Raw genomic sequence first — 11,357 nt, 5'->3', positions numbered from 1 at the left:
TTTGCTTTAATGGAAAAGGTGATGATGTTGTGAAATGTCACTTTTGAAGAGTTCTTCCTGATAATTATGCTTTTAAATCATTTTAACCTGACCTGGCAAATAATTTTTAAAACTATTGTTAAAAATATGTCAGAAAAATATATTTTGAATTTTTCTTAAATTATATCTGCTATAAAACCCAAAGCCTGTGTCTGTTTTCAATCACTTGAGATTTCTGAATTCCTCATAGCTGATGCCCTTTGCACTTAGCAGGCAAGGAGGGGAAAAGCACCCAAAAGATGAGACACAGCAGTGGGATCTGTATTGGTGGGAGCACAGGGAACCTTCACCTGCCAGCTCAAGATTGGGCTGAGTTTTTGTGTCTCATACAGTGTAGGACCAGTGTCACTGCCGTGATAGGAGGCATCAGTTTACTCAGCTAGTCAAAGAGAAAATTGTCTGTGGAGCTGAGTGCCCCCTCCAACCACTTTCCGGTTATGTGAGAATAGCAAACTCTTTACTCTTTCATCTATGTAAATAATTGAAAGCCCTCCTACTCCCCCGTTTCTGGAGGGCTTTTCTCTTGCTTCTGTAGAAGAGCTGTGACAATTTAATCATAAGCGTACAGAGCTTGTCAATTCTGTGTGAAGCTTTCCTTGCAATGCACTGTTTGTCTCATGCCCTTTGGAATAGAGGGGGGAAGTTTTGCGGGGGGAAGAGATGGTAAGGTTCTGTTTCTTCACCCATGTGAGAAGACGACACATCTTTGGAGTTAATGTGGCATCGGAAAAATAAAAACAAGAATTTAAAGAAGGTTCCTTGTAAGGAAAGCTGAAAAAAGGAACTGAGCAAAGGCAAGCATGCCCTCATTCCTTTTCTGTACCATTTTAATCACATTCTTACATTGTGGAAAGGAAACTTGCATTGGTTTTGCATCCCTGAAGGGACTGAAGACCAGGTGGGCCTTTTCTGCATCTTGTGATACATTTCTGCTTACGATTCATCAGCAAAATCAAGGCTGGATCCTGACACAAGAGCTCTGCATCTCCTCCTCCTTTGCCTGAAAATCTGCATGAGGTAGGAGAGTTTTGGCAATTTCTAATTCCACGTGATCATGAGGAGAACTGAATTTGGGGACAGTGAGAGTATTGTTATTTCCTCTCCGTCATTGCTGTGAAGTTTTTCAGCTGCTTCTGTTTTACTGTGCTTAACAACCTAGTTCTCACACCTACCTCTCCGTCTGGCCCTCAGCCCCCTGTCTTGCTAAGTCTCCCCAAGATGGAGCATGACACTTCTGCCCTCCTGCTCACCTTCTTCATGCTTGCCTGTGGCATGCTCTGCTGCTGGTTTTCTCCTGCAGCCTCTGATGTGCTCAGCATGAGCTCTCCATGCTTAATCTACTGATGCTGCACCCCGACAGGAGCTGAAGCTAAGCCTGGACCCTAAAAATATCTCAGTCTCTTAAAAAGAATACTTGTCTAGCGCTCTGAAAGCTCTCTTGTGACTTCCTGCTTTGCCTTGTCCTTATCTTACCAGGATACTGTGAGTCTTCTACCTAGAGGAAAAAGCTTATACTTGCTTTAGCTAATTTAAACAAATTATTAAACAGTAACTGGAAAATATTACCACTTAGCTGCCCTCTTCCAGTATGAACTAAGTTACTGCAGGAAGAGAGGAAGGCGAAGGAGAATGTTTTCTCCAGCTCTGATCATTTGCATGTGTATCACTGGTGCAAATTAGACATGAGGAGTTTTACATCAAGTACATATGGGCAATTTAATTTTAGTATTTAATGAAATACATAGTATCGAATGGTTTCTGTAATGCTCTACTGACACAGCAGTTACGCTAAGGCCTCAAACAAGTAATCTTGTGTTTTGTAGCAGCTTATGTCTGCTAAAATACCCATTAATTAAAGGACTAATTAAGTCTATTTAAGCTGTCACAGCAACTTTCAAGTAGATTAGTAAAAGCATGAGTTCAGCAGAGTGTTGGTAGGGGCCAAGCTGATACAGAGCAACCAGTACTACATAACAGAAACCCTAATAGCTTCTGAGCCTTCATTTTTATTTTGTGAATGCGTGGGGCCAGTTGACCTCATTCTTGCCGCAGCGTTCCTGGTCTGTCATGCACCTATCAAGAGAAGGAAGAGTCCCTGTAGTTTAAGACATCTGCTGAGGAGATAGTTTGGACAGGATCTGACATACTGGACAACAAAGTTTCCTGACATTCCCCTACCCTTTTTTTTCTCTCCTCCCCTGTGTGTTACTAAAACAGCAAGTTAGCAAAGCAGAAGCTGGAGTGCTGCCTTGCCGTACACCAGCAGCCCGGGCACACGGCTGGCCACATGGCACAGGGGAGGTAATTTGCACGTTACTGAGAAAGAGCCGGGTACTGCACGCTTACCGCAGTCAGTCTGTGTATCCAGGTCCCTAAGGGGGAAAGAAGATAGGAAAAGGACACTTTCTGATCATCTCGCCTCTTACTGCCTGACACCAGGAGGAAAATCCGGTAGAAACACTGTGCTTTCTTGGGTATTAAAACACCCACTGCTTTGTCTTGTGCTAGCAGGGTGCATTTTGGGTGCCTGAGCGATGCCAGATTGTTTCATGAATGGCTTGGTGAAGGAAGGAGCTCAGAAGACCATGAGTTCAGTGACCAGTAACAGACTGATAATATAGCAAGCAACAATATCTAAGAAATATCCAATAGTCCTTGCAGAAAAGTAGCATGTTGTCAGAGGTCATAGGATTGGGGAGAAGAGACGGGAGGCACCAGACAGAAGGGCTCTCTTTTAGGAAATGGTCCTGATTCTGTAACCCTGTATAGATCCCTTCCACGCCCCCTTCTGATACTCAGGCAGATGTTGTCTCATTTTTCTGGCCTGTGTGAGATTTCCTATTCTAGCTTCCTTTTGTTAAAGGTACTTCAAGGCTTCAGTGTTTTCTGAAGTCAATCAAAAGCTCCTTTTGGGGTTGGCCTCACAGAGTGGATAAGAGAGAGGAAAATAATCTGTGACTCCTGAGGCAAGTTCATTGGCCTGGGGAAGCAAGTGAACAAAGCTGCTACACTTGTTTGTCTTGGAGTTCAGCAGCTCTTGCGGTGAAGCTGGAAGAAATTGTAGCCTGTTTCCAGAGCAACCAACTTTAGATGGTACAAATTGCCAAATTTCTGTAGGTGAGGGCTGCAGTTACAGAACACAGACCCAAATCCTGGGTTGGAAAAAGGAGAAAGGGCACTGCAAAGTACACACAGGCTTTGGTACCACTGGGCTAATTAGAGGTCTGATGTTCTTTTATTATTGATGTAATTATATCAGTCTAATCAGTAGTGTGGATGCTTTTATAGGAGTAGAGTTTATTTTCCTTTCCTCATGGGAATACCTGAAACAGTATAAGCAATTTCAGTATTGACAGGTGTTCAGGATTTACACACGCCAGCCACCATAACAGGTCTGACCCTAGGATCCCACTGATTAATGTAAAGTCCAAGTGAAGGTTTCCAATTCCTCTTTTATTAGTTCTCAGGTTACAACTCGAGCTGGGTGCCTGTGGAGAGGGACTCCTACCCCAGATCACACCCCTCAATTATACCCGTACCACCCAGCACTTGATCCCCAAGTCCAATCACTTAATTCTGGTTGGTGGTCTCTTGATTTCTTACTGGTTTTCACTGTCGCTGGGCTGGCCTTCTTCTGAAGTTACCTCATTCTCTTGGACCTTATCTTCTTCATTCCGCTTGCATCTGCCAGATGCAGCTAGTTCTGTGTTAGCAGTTTACTCTTGGTCAGCTCTTGTGGCCTAAGGCTTCAAGTACTTTAGCTACTAGTGCTAAGCTACTAATGCTAAACGAGACTATTCAGAGAGAAGAATAGTTAATCAAATTTATTCTATAACACAGGAGTATAACCCTATTAGATTTCTGTAGCATTATTGGTAATAACAGTACAATAAGGTGCAAGGTATAAGGTGCAGTCATTTCAGACTTTTCTTATAGTGTTACTTCTAAGCTGGCTCAAGTGAGGTCATTTCCATCCTCTCAGTTCTGAGATGACCTCACAGTGCGGTTTTCTTGGCAATTTAAAAAATTTGTGAGAATTACATTTGCTGAAATATTTATCACTGTTTTTCTTCTTTTCCTAGGTTCTCAAAATCTCCTAAGTTCCAGCTGGGAAAAAAGTTTATTCTTGCACATATAGACATGTATAAACATGATTGGAAAGTATGTCCCTTTCACCACAGAAGTTTTCAAAAGTCTATTTTCTAGTACATCATTCAATTATATATGTGTATACACATACACACAATGTGCCCTAGCTTTTAGCTAATACAGCTACATATATTTATATAAGAACAAAGTACTGTCATTCACTCCCCCCACAGGAGTTTTTTGTCTCATTTATTAAAGAAATGAAGTATACATTTACCAAATGATAAATAAATGTGAGCTGGAAAAAACGTTGTCATCACACATTTCAAAAGAAACAAGAAAATCTCAATGTTTAATCTCAGCTACATCTCAGCCAAAAAAATGCACCTCCCTTTAAGCCTTGAAACCGGATACCTGATACTGATTTATCTTTCTTCTTTCTATTTCCCACCCAAGGACAACAAAAATGACATTGGTTCACTGGAAAAAAAAGGAAAAGAAGGGAATCAAGACCTGATATTTGGAGCATAAAAATGAGGACAGCTTTATCAAGTTGAAATTCCATGTTGTTTTCTCCTATTTAAAATATGATCAATGACAGCACAAAAATAAACATTAAGAAACATTTGTCAGGAACTGTTTTATTAGAGAAGGGTACCATCATTTATCCCAGCACTTTTCTGTACACAAAAGTCTGGGTGTTACCAATAGTCAGCGGCAGCTTTCTGCTTGCAATGAAGCAAATGTTTGCATTTTCCATTATACTTCATTATACTGCGATGTCTTATTATTTAAAAAACCCCCAAACGACAAACCAAAAACCTAGACTGGAAAAACTGCCTCTTGTAAACCTTTCTCGGTCAGACCGATGCCTTATCTACTGTATGTCAATGGAAGCTGTCTTTGTTATTCCTGCATTTTAATTAAACTGTTCCTCATATACGGAGGGTGAAACCAGAATTCAGTTCATGATGAATTACAGCCTCCCAGAGCTGGGTTACGGTGCAAGAACAAACAGCCGTGAGACACTGGTTCCACTGCTGGGCAAACAATGCCATAAATAAACATTCCTGCTCTTTAGCGTACTTATATTTATGACTATTTTATATGCTCTGAAAAGCAAGTCAGGCTCTTGAATATATGGCATCGTTTCCCCAATAGAGGACTAATGCACAGGTACATGCAGGGCTGGTAAATGTGCTTTGCTCTACCAAATGGCCAAAGCGGAGGAGTTAGGGAGGAGGGAGTTCAAGAAAAAAATTTTCTGTGACCTTGCAATTGCTAGAACTACATGTTCTCCCTCTCTGCTTTGTTTTTAAGCTATCAGCATAACTTTTCAGATGAGTTAATGTGAAAAGTAAATACTCATTTAGAAAAGCTGATTAAACACCTTAGAGTGTTGGGGGAGGGGAACTGGATTCGAGTGACAGCTTTACAAGTGGTGCTTGCCAATTCCTGACAGCTCTCATTAGTTACTGATCCACTACTATTAATATAGCCAGAACCGCCAGGTGCAGACTGGGCTCCTGTGTGCTGGTTTCTTAACAATCATTGAGCAAAAGATTGTCGAAGTCCTGTAAGCCTGAGCCCGTTTGGGTGTCAAATCATTTGTCATTTTAAAATCCTGGGAGTTCAGCAGGCTGCGTTGTGTCTAGGGGATAGGCAGGCATCTTTCTCAATTAAAACATTAAAAGATTCTGGCTTGATCTGGTGAATGGTGAATATCAGGCATTGTGTTTGTGTGCCCCTTGCACAAAAATGCCATGATCTTTCAAAAACTTTTCTCAGGTTCTGGAAGGAAACCTTCAAATTCAAAAGGCTGCTGCTGTTGTGAGAAATAAACAGGTCTCTCTGCTTTAGCCATCGGCTTTATCCATCCCGGCAAATCTGACAGTACATTTTTCCCTAGTCAGCACTAAATTTTAAGTAAACAAATTCACTTTGCTGTTGGATTATAAAGTGCACAGCACATTGCAGCAGTGGATACATTGAGGGATAAGCTGGTACAGTGATTAACTCACATATTAGTTTCATGCAGAGGTCTCTTATGGAGATACTGCTTTGTCCCATGTACAAAACTTAACCAGAGTGATGCTGCTGCACGAGCAGTGGTTATTCTCCTTGTGGAATCCTACCTCCTCCTTGCAAGAAGGAAATGAAATACGGTAAGATGAAAGGAAGAGCCTTGCTCTCCTCTCAGTTCTGCTTCGGTGTCTTATATCTCAAAGTCCCTTACCACTGGCTGTAGTTACCACCTCACCTTTCTGCCCCACTTCCCTACGCATTATCACAATAACAGAGCATGAGATGTTACTCTGTCTCTTGTTGGTTCTTACCATGGCTGAATATAAATCCCTATCACTCCTTCTCTTTTTACATTTACAGCTTTCCGCGTATTTATTTATTCAGCTATTGCACTAAAACCAAGTCTTGCCAGGTATCGTTGCATTGCAGTGATTGAGAAGACAAGGAGAGTTCCTGAAAGATGATAAATAGTCATAGTAACTACATTCCTGATAATCCCCTTCATGGAAACAGTAACGGAGCAAACATCTAAGTTGTTAAAATGTCTCTTGTTAACATGATATTTTTTAAAAAATTCACAATAGGACAGTGCTGTTTGAATTTAAGCCACTAATGCTAGGGGATTCCTAGGCAAGGTGATGCATTTCCTTTCAGTGTCTTCCTCTTCCAAGCAAAATCCTCTGTACCTGCCTGTCAGCTCGTACCTGGAAAGAGTCTCTTCAATAGCCCTTTTCCCAAGCATGCAGGAGTATGTTAAGGGGAGCTAAGAGAGGCCCTAACCTTGGCCTTTCTTCCTGTTAATCCAGTGTTAACACAATAGCTATTCATATTGCTGAAACCTGCCACATTTCATCTCCTGGACAGCTAGCACACCTTGCTGCTGAATGGAGCGAAACACTGACTACTCCTCCCGTCACACTCCCGCTGGCAATAGCTGTGTGTCTGAGCTGGCCTCAGCGCTGGCGGCTGCTGGCCGCTGCAGGCACCCACCTCCACCTCACCCATGGCGAAGAGGAACAGAACTGGGGGAAGACTTGGGACAGGCCAAAACATTGACAGAAAAAGAGAGAGGAGGGGCTTTTCTGGGACAGTTGGGTTTGTTTCAGCTCTACAGCGTGCTCCACAGTTGTAGTACGAGTAGGAAAGTTTCCCAGAGTCTTGCTGATTTCTCAGAGTATTACCTTTGCCCAGATTTTGTCCCATTTTCTGCAACGGGCTGTTGCTCCTTGGCTTGTTTCTCTACAGGAAACAGTTTCTGGTCAAGCAGCCGATCCATCTGGCTGTTTGTAAAACAGAGCTGCAGCCATCAGGCATGCTGCGGCATCGCCTGGAAGCACATCAGGCAGGAGTGCTCATCTTCAGCACCTCTGCTGCACATTACTCACTGCCTTAAAGATGTGTTCAGCTGCTCTGTCCCTAAACACAGGAGCCTGGCTGTGCTGTCTGGTGGTTTTTTCCAGCCATACTAAAAGCATCACGTGGCATTAAAGATGTTTCAGGCTGTTGCATGTAGCAGCTTTGATACGCTTTTTGGGTTCCCATCAAAATGCCAGTGCTGTTTGCAGGAGTTTTGCTTAGCAAGTGACTCTCCTGTTCTGCATATGTTAGGCAGAGCTCATGGACAGCTTGTCTGGCCAGGTCAAAGGCCTGCTTAGGCCAGTATCCTGTCTCCTGCAGGAGGCAGCAGGCTCCGTGTTTCAGAGAGTGTACTGATCCTCCGCAAACATTGGGGAAGGACTTTTCTGTAATCCTTAAGCTTTTTTATGTCTTCTGAAGCCATACAGATGTGATGTCAGATAAAATGCTCTATTATTTATATTGGCTTGGAAAAAAAATTCAAAACTCTGGTGTCTTGCTTAAACAGTTATAGTAAAATTTGGACTGACTGGAATTGGTGGGTTTGGGGGGACTATTTAGGGGTGGGTTTTTTTGGCCTTCCTCTGTGTTGTGGAGTACGGTGACTTTTTAGATTAAAACATCTAGATGATCCTTACAAAATTCTCTGCTACAGCAGGAACCACCAACACTGAAGATGCCTTTTTTCCTTCGCTCTCTTCTAGTCACACATAGTTTTGGCATCTTGTACTGAAAACCCTCAGTTTGCTGCAAATAAGTGAGTAAGGGTTTTGCGGGCTCTGATAAGCAGAGGCCATCTTGCTCTTGCAGACCTGTCTGAATAGAGGCTTACAAAAGCTGTGATTAAGTAGGGGTTTATTAATTAGAGAGAAGGCAAACACTATATTAAGGTACTTCATGCTTGATTTACCTCTGGAATAACAACTCTGTTTTAATGCATCTTTGTGTTTTCTCTCCAGAGGGAAACATCCAAGTGCTTTGAAGCACTTAAAAAGTCATTGAGGGAGTTTTGAATGCCTTCTGAGTTGAATTTCATTGCGTAGTTCCCAGAGGGCAAAACTGCAGCACTTTCTTTTTCATAGGTAACAGGAAAAGAGATAGGCAGAAAGAATAACTTACCTGTGTTCATCTCTCCTATGGATGCAATAGAGTTTGTGCGTCTTCCTCCTCAGGTATATCTTTACTCAGCTAAAGTTATTAGCAATTAGCCAACTAATTACTTTCCAGAATGTCTTTTATCACAACCATGGGCTGCTCCAAGTGGGACGTTTCGGTAGTGAGGCAGAAGAGACGCTAGATGGCACAGATGCACTTGCAAAGCCGGAGGAAGGCTGGGCTGGGCTGGGCTGGGCTGGGCTGGGCTGGGCTGGGCTGGGCTGAGCTGAGCCCCGGGCATCCTCCCCTCTCCCGGGAACCAAACCTGGGCCTCTGCAGCGAAAGCACCTGGGTGGGCAACATAAAGGACTGTGACCAGAGTAATTATGAACCATCAGTGTAATACACTCTGCTTCGTTAGCCTCGGCAAGAGGTGTCACAGGCCAAGTTTATGTATCTGTAGATGTTCCTCTTTGTGGCTCGTGGGTGAAATTATGAGCATTGGATATTTGTATTGCACCTTTTACGTGCCCAAACTTACTTTTTTCTGATAACTCATTTATCTCAGCAACAAAGAACATGAAGCAGACTAGGCTTTAGCCTCACTTAAATCCTCAGCATTTTGCATCCATTTTGTCCTTGTGCACTCATGTTGATCTGTGTATGTTCAGTCCTGGAGATGAAGATGATCACAGTTGTCCTTTAAGTCTACCCTAGCAAGTCAGGGCGAAGGAAGCTGGAAAACTTCTAGACAAAATGGTGGTGTGAAGCAAGTGGACAGATGTGGGTCTTGACAGTGAGGACCGGCATTTTGTAATCAGATGAACAACCCCCTGTTACTGTTCCAAAGCTGTCCAGACACAGCAGTTCTGGATTGTTTTCCCCATGTGTCTCCTGCCTGAAACAAGATATTTTAACTCTCCACACTTTTGTTGGTAAATGGCCTCAGCAGACACCTCTTGTGGGTTTCTCTTTTGGGGAAATCTCACTCAGATGCTTCACTTATTGGTACTTACACTCTATAGACTCCCAATTGCGATGGTCACACAGGCTGAGACCAGGTATCCATTTATGCTGGTGAGCTGCATGCAGATCTTGCACGGGGCAGCAGTAGGGCCATGGGAGTTTGGGTGCATGCAATAGGGCTGTTTGCCAAGTACATCTTGGGGGTGGATATCCACAGCCACGACCCAGAGGTGACATTGCTACCCTCTGTTGGGCTTCCCCCAAGAAGCTAGAGCAGCTGGATCCCAGTTTGCTCAAGTTTTGTTGGTGCCTGCAAAAGTACAAACCCACGGAAAAGCCGTAGGGGTTACTTACTTCTCCAGCCAAGTCCCCATGTCCCTCTGGGGCATTGGGCACAGCCATGAAAGACAGCAGGGGATGCTGCCCACAGCACCTGCCCTCTCCTGGCTTTAGTTTCTTGTTCTTGCTCTAAACACTGATGGTAAAAGAAACCCAATCCAGAAGCCAGGCTATAAAAAGCATGAAACAAATAGGGTAAGTACAGCATCTGCTTGCACCTCATAAATCCTCCCATTTTTCAGCAAACAATGATTTAGGGATTCCCACTTCTTCATTTAGTCTCACATTGCAATCCTGGAAAGCCTGTTCAAGAGTTGCAAGAATGCTTTTGTGGGATGACTGAGCCACAGCAAGGTTGCAGAAATATGGGAATCTACTAGATTCAAGTAATAACTGTTACAAATATGGAGGATATTAAATTTAAGAGGAATCTACCAGATACTTGGTCTTAATTTTTACTCTTGAGCTTCATAAGCTTTTATACAGTCAGTGTATACATGTGCTTTTATACAGTCATACTCAGTTTTATGTACTTCTGTTGCCTGAGAGTAAATCAGTCAGTACTTTTTTGCTGTCAGTATTCAATATTTTCAGTAATTTTCCCAGTTCGTAGGGCAGAAGCCCTACTTAAAGTTTACAATTCCTCCTCAGGTTCCTACGAAGGAGTGAGAGTATGAATCAAAAGCAGGCTGGATTTAATTCAATTCAGAACATCAAACACTATCCAGATTTAATTCTCTCTGACACTGAGAGCAAGACATTCACTGAGTGACAGTCAAATAACACAAAGATGCTTCTTCAACTAGGAAACTGAACTGAACTATGATTGCGCGTGTTTAATCCTATTACGTTGATGTGATAAGTATCTTGTTTTAATGAGATATGCATGTACCAATTCTGTCGCTGCTGAGGGCATGCAGCCATTTGGCAATAGGCTGATTTGTAAAATGTAGGAACTGCCGTTGTGGATTGCAGCAGCAGACCAGCTCCAGACCAGCAGTCAGAAGCAGCTGTTGAGAAGGAATATTGCAAAAAAACCCAACAACTGGCAACAGGCAGATTGGGTTAATCAGTCCTCCACAGAGGTCTCATACTGATCCCAGAAATTAGAGATTGGAGTAATCTTTGAAACACAACATTATTAGCATCTGGTGTACTTCATGAGAGATTGATTTTTATCCTGTTCTCTTCCCATTCCTTTCCTTCTCTTTCCCTTGTCCCTGGAGAACGTTTTGAGTGGAAGGGATATGGCTGTTCTATGCAGAACATGGTATGTGATGGGAAAAATCTCTCTTGAGCATGACGATCTTGCTTCATGAATACAAACTTTTTTTTTTAAGCAGACAGTTTTGGAAATGGAAACAGCTTCATCAGATTGCTATCCCACCAGTTAATGCCTTTTTATTAGTGTAAAAATAAAACACAGTCTTCTTGCTGTCTGTTCCATT

Source organism: Gymnogyps californianus, chromosome 5 (genome assembly GCF_018139145.2).
Source record: "Gymnogyps californianus isolate 813 chromosome 5, ASM1813914v2, whole genome shotgun sequence".
Classification (NCBI taxonomy): Eukaryota; Metazoa; Chordata; class Aves; order Accipitriformes; family Cathartidae; genus Gymnogyps; species Gymnogyps californianus.
The sequence above is the reverse complement of the archived record's forward strand: the minus strand, read 5'-3'. Positions refer to the sequence as shown.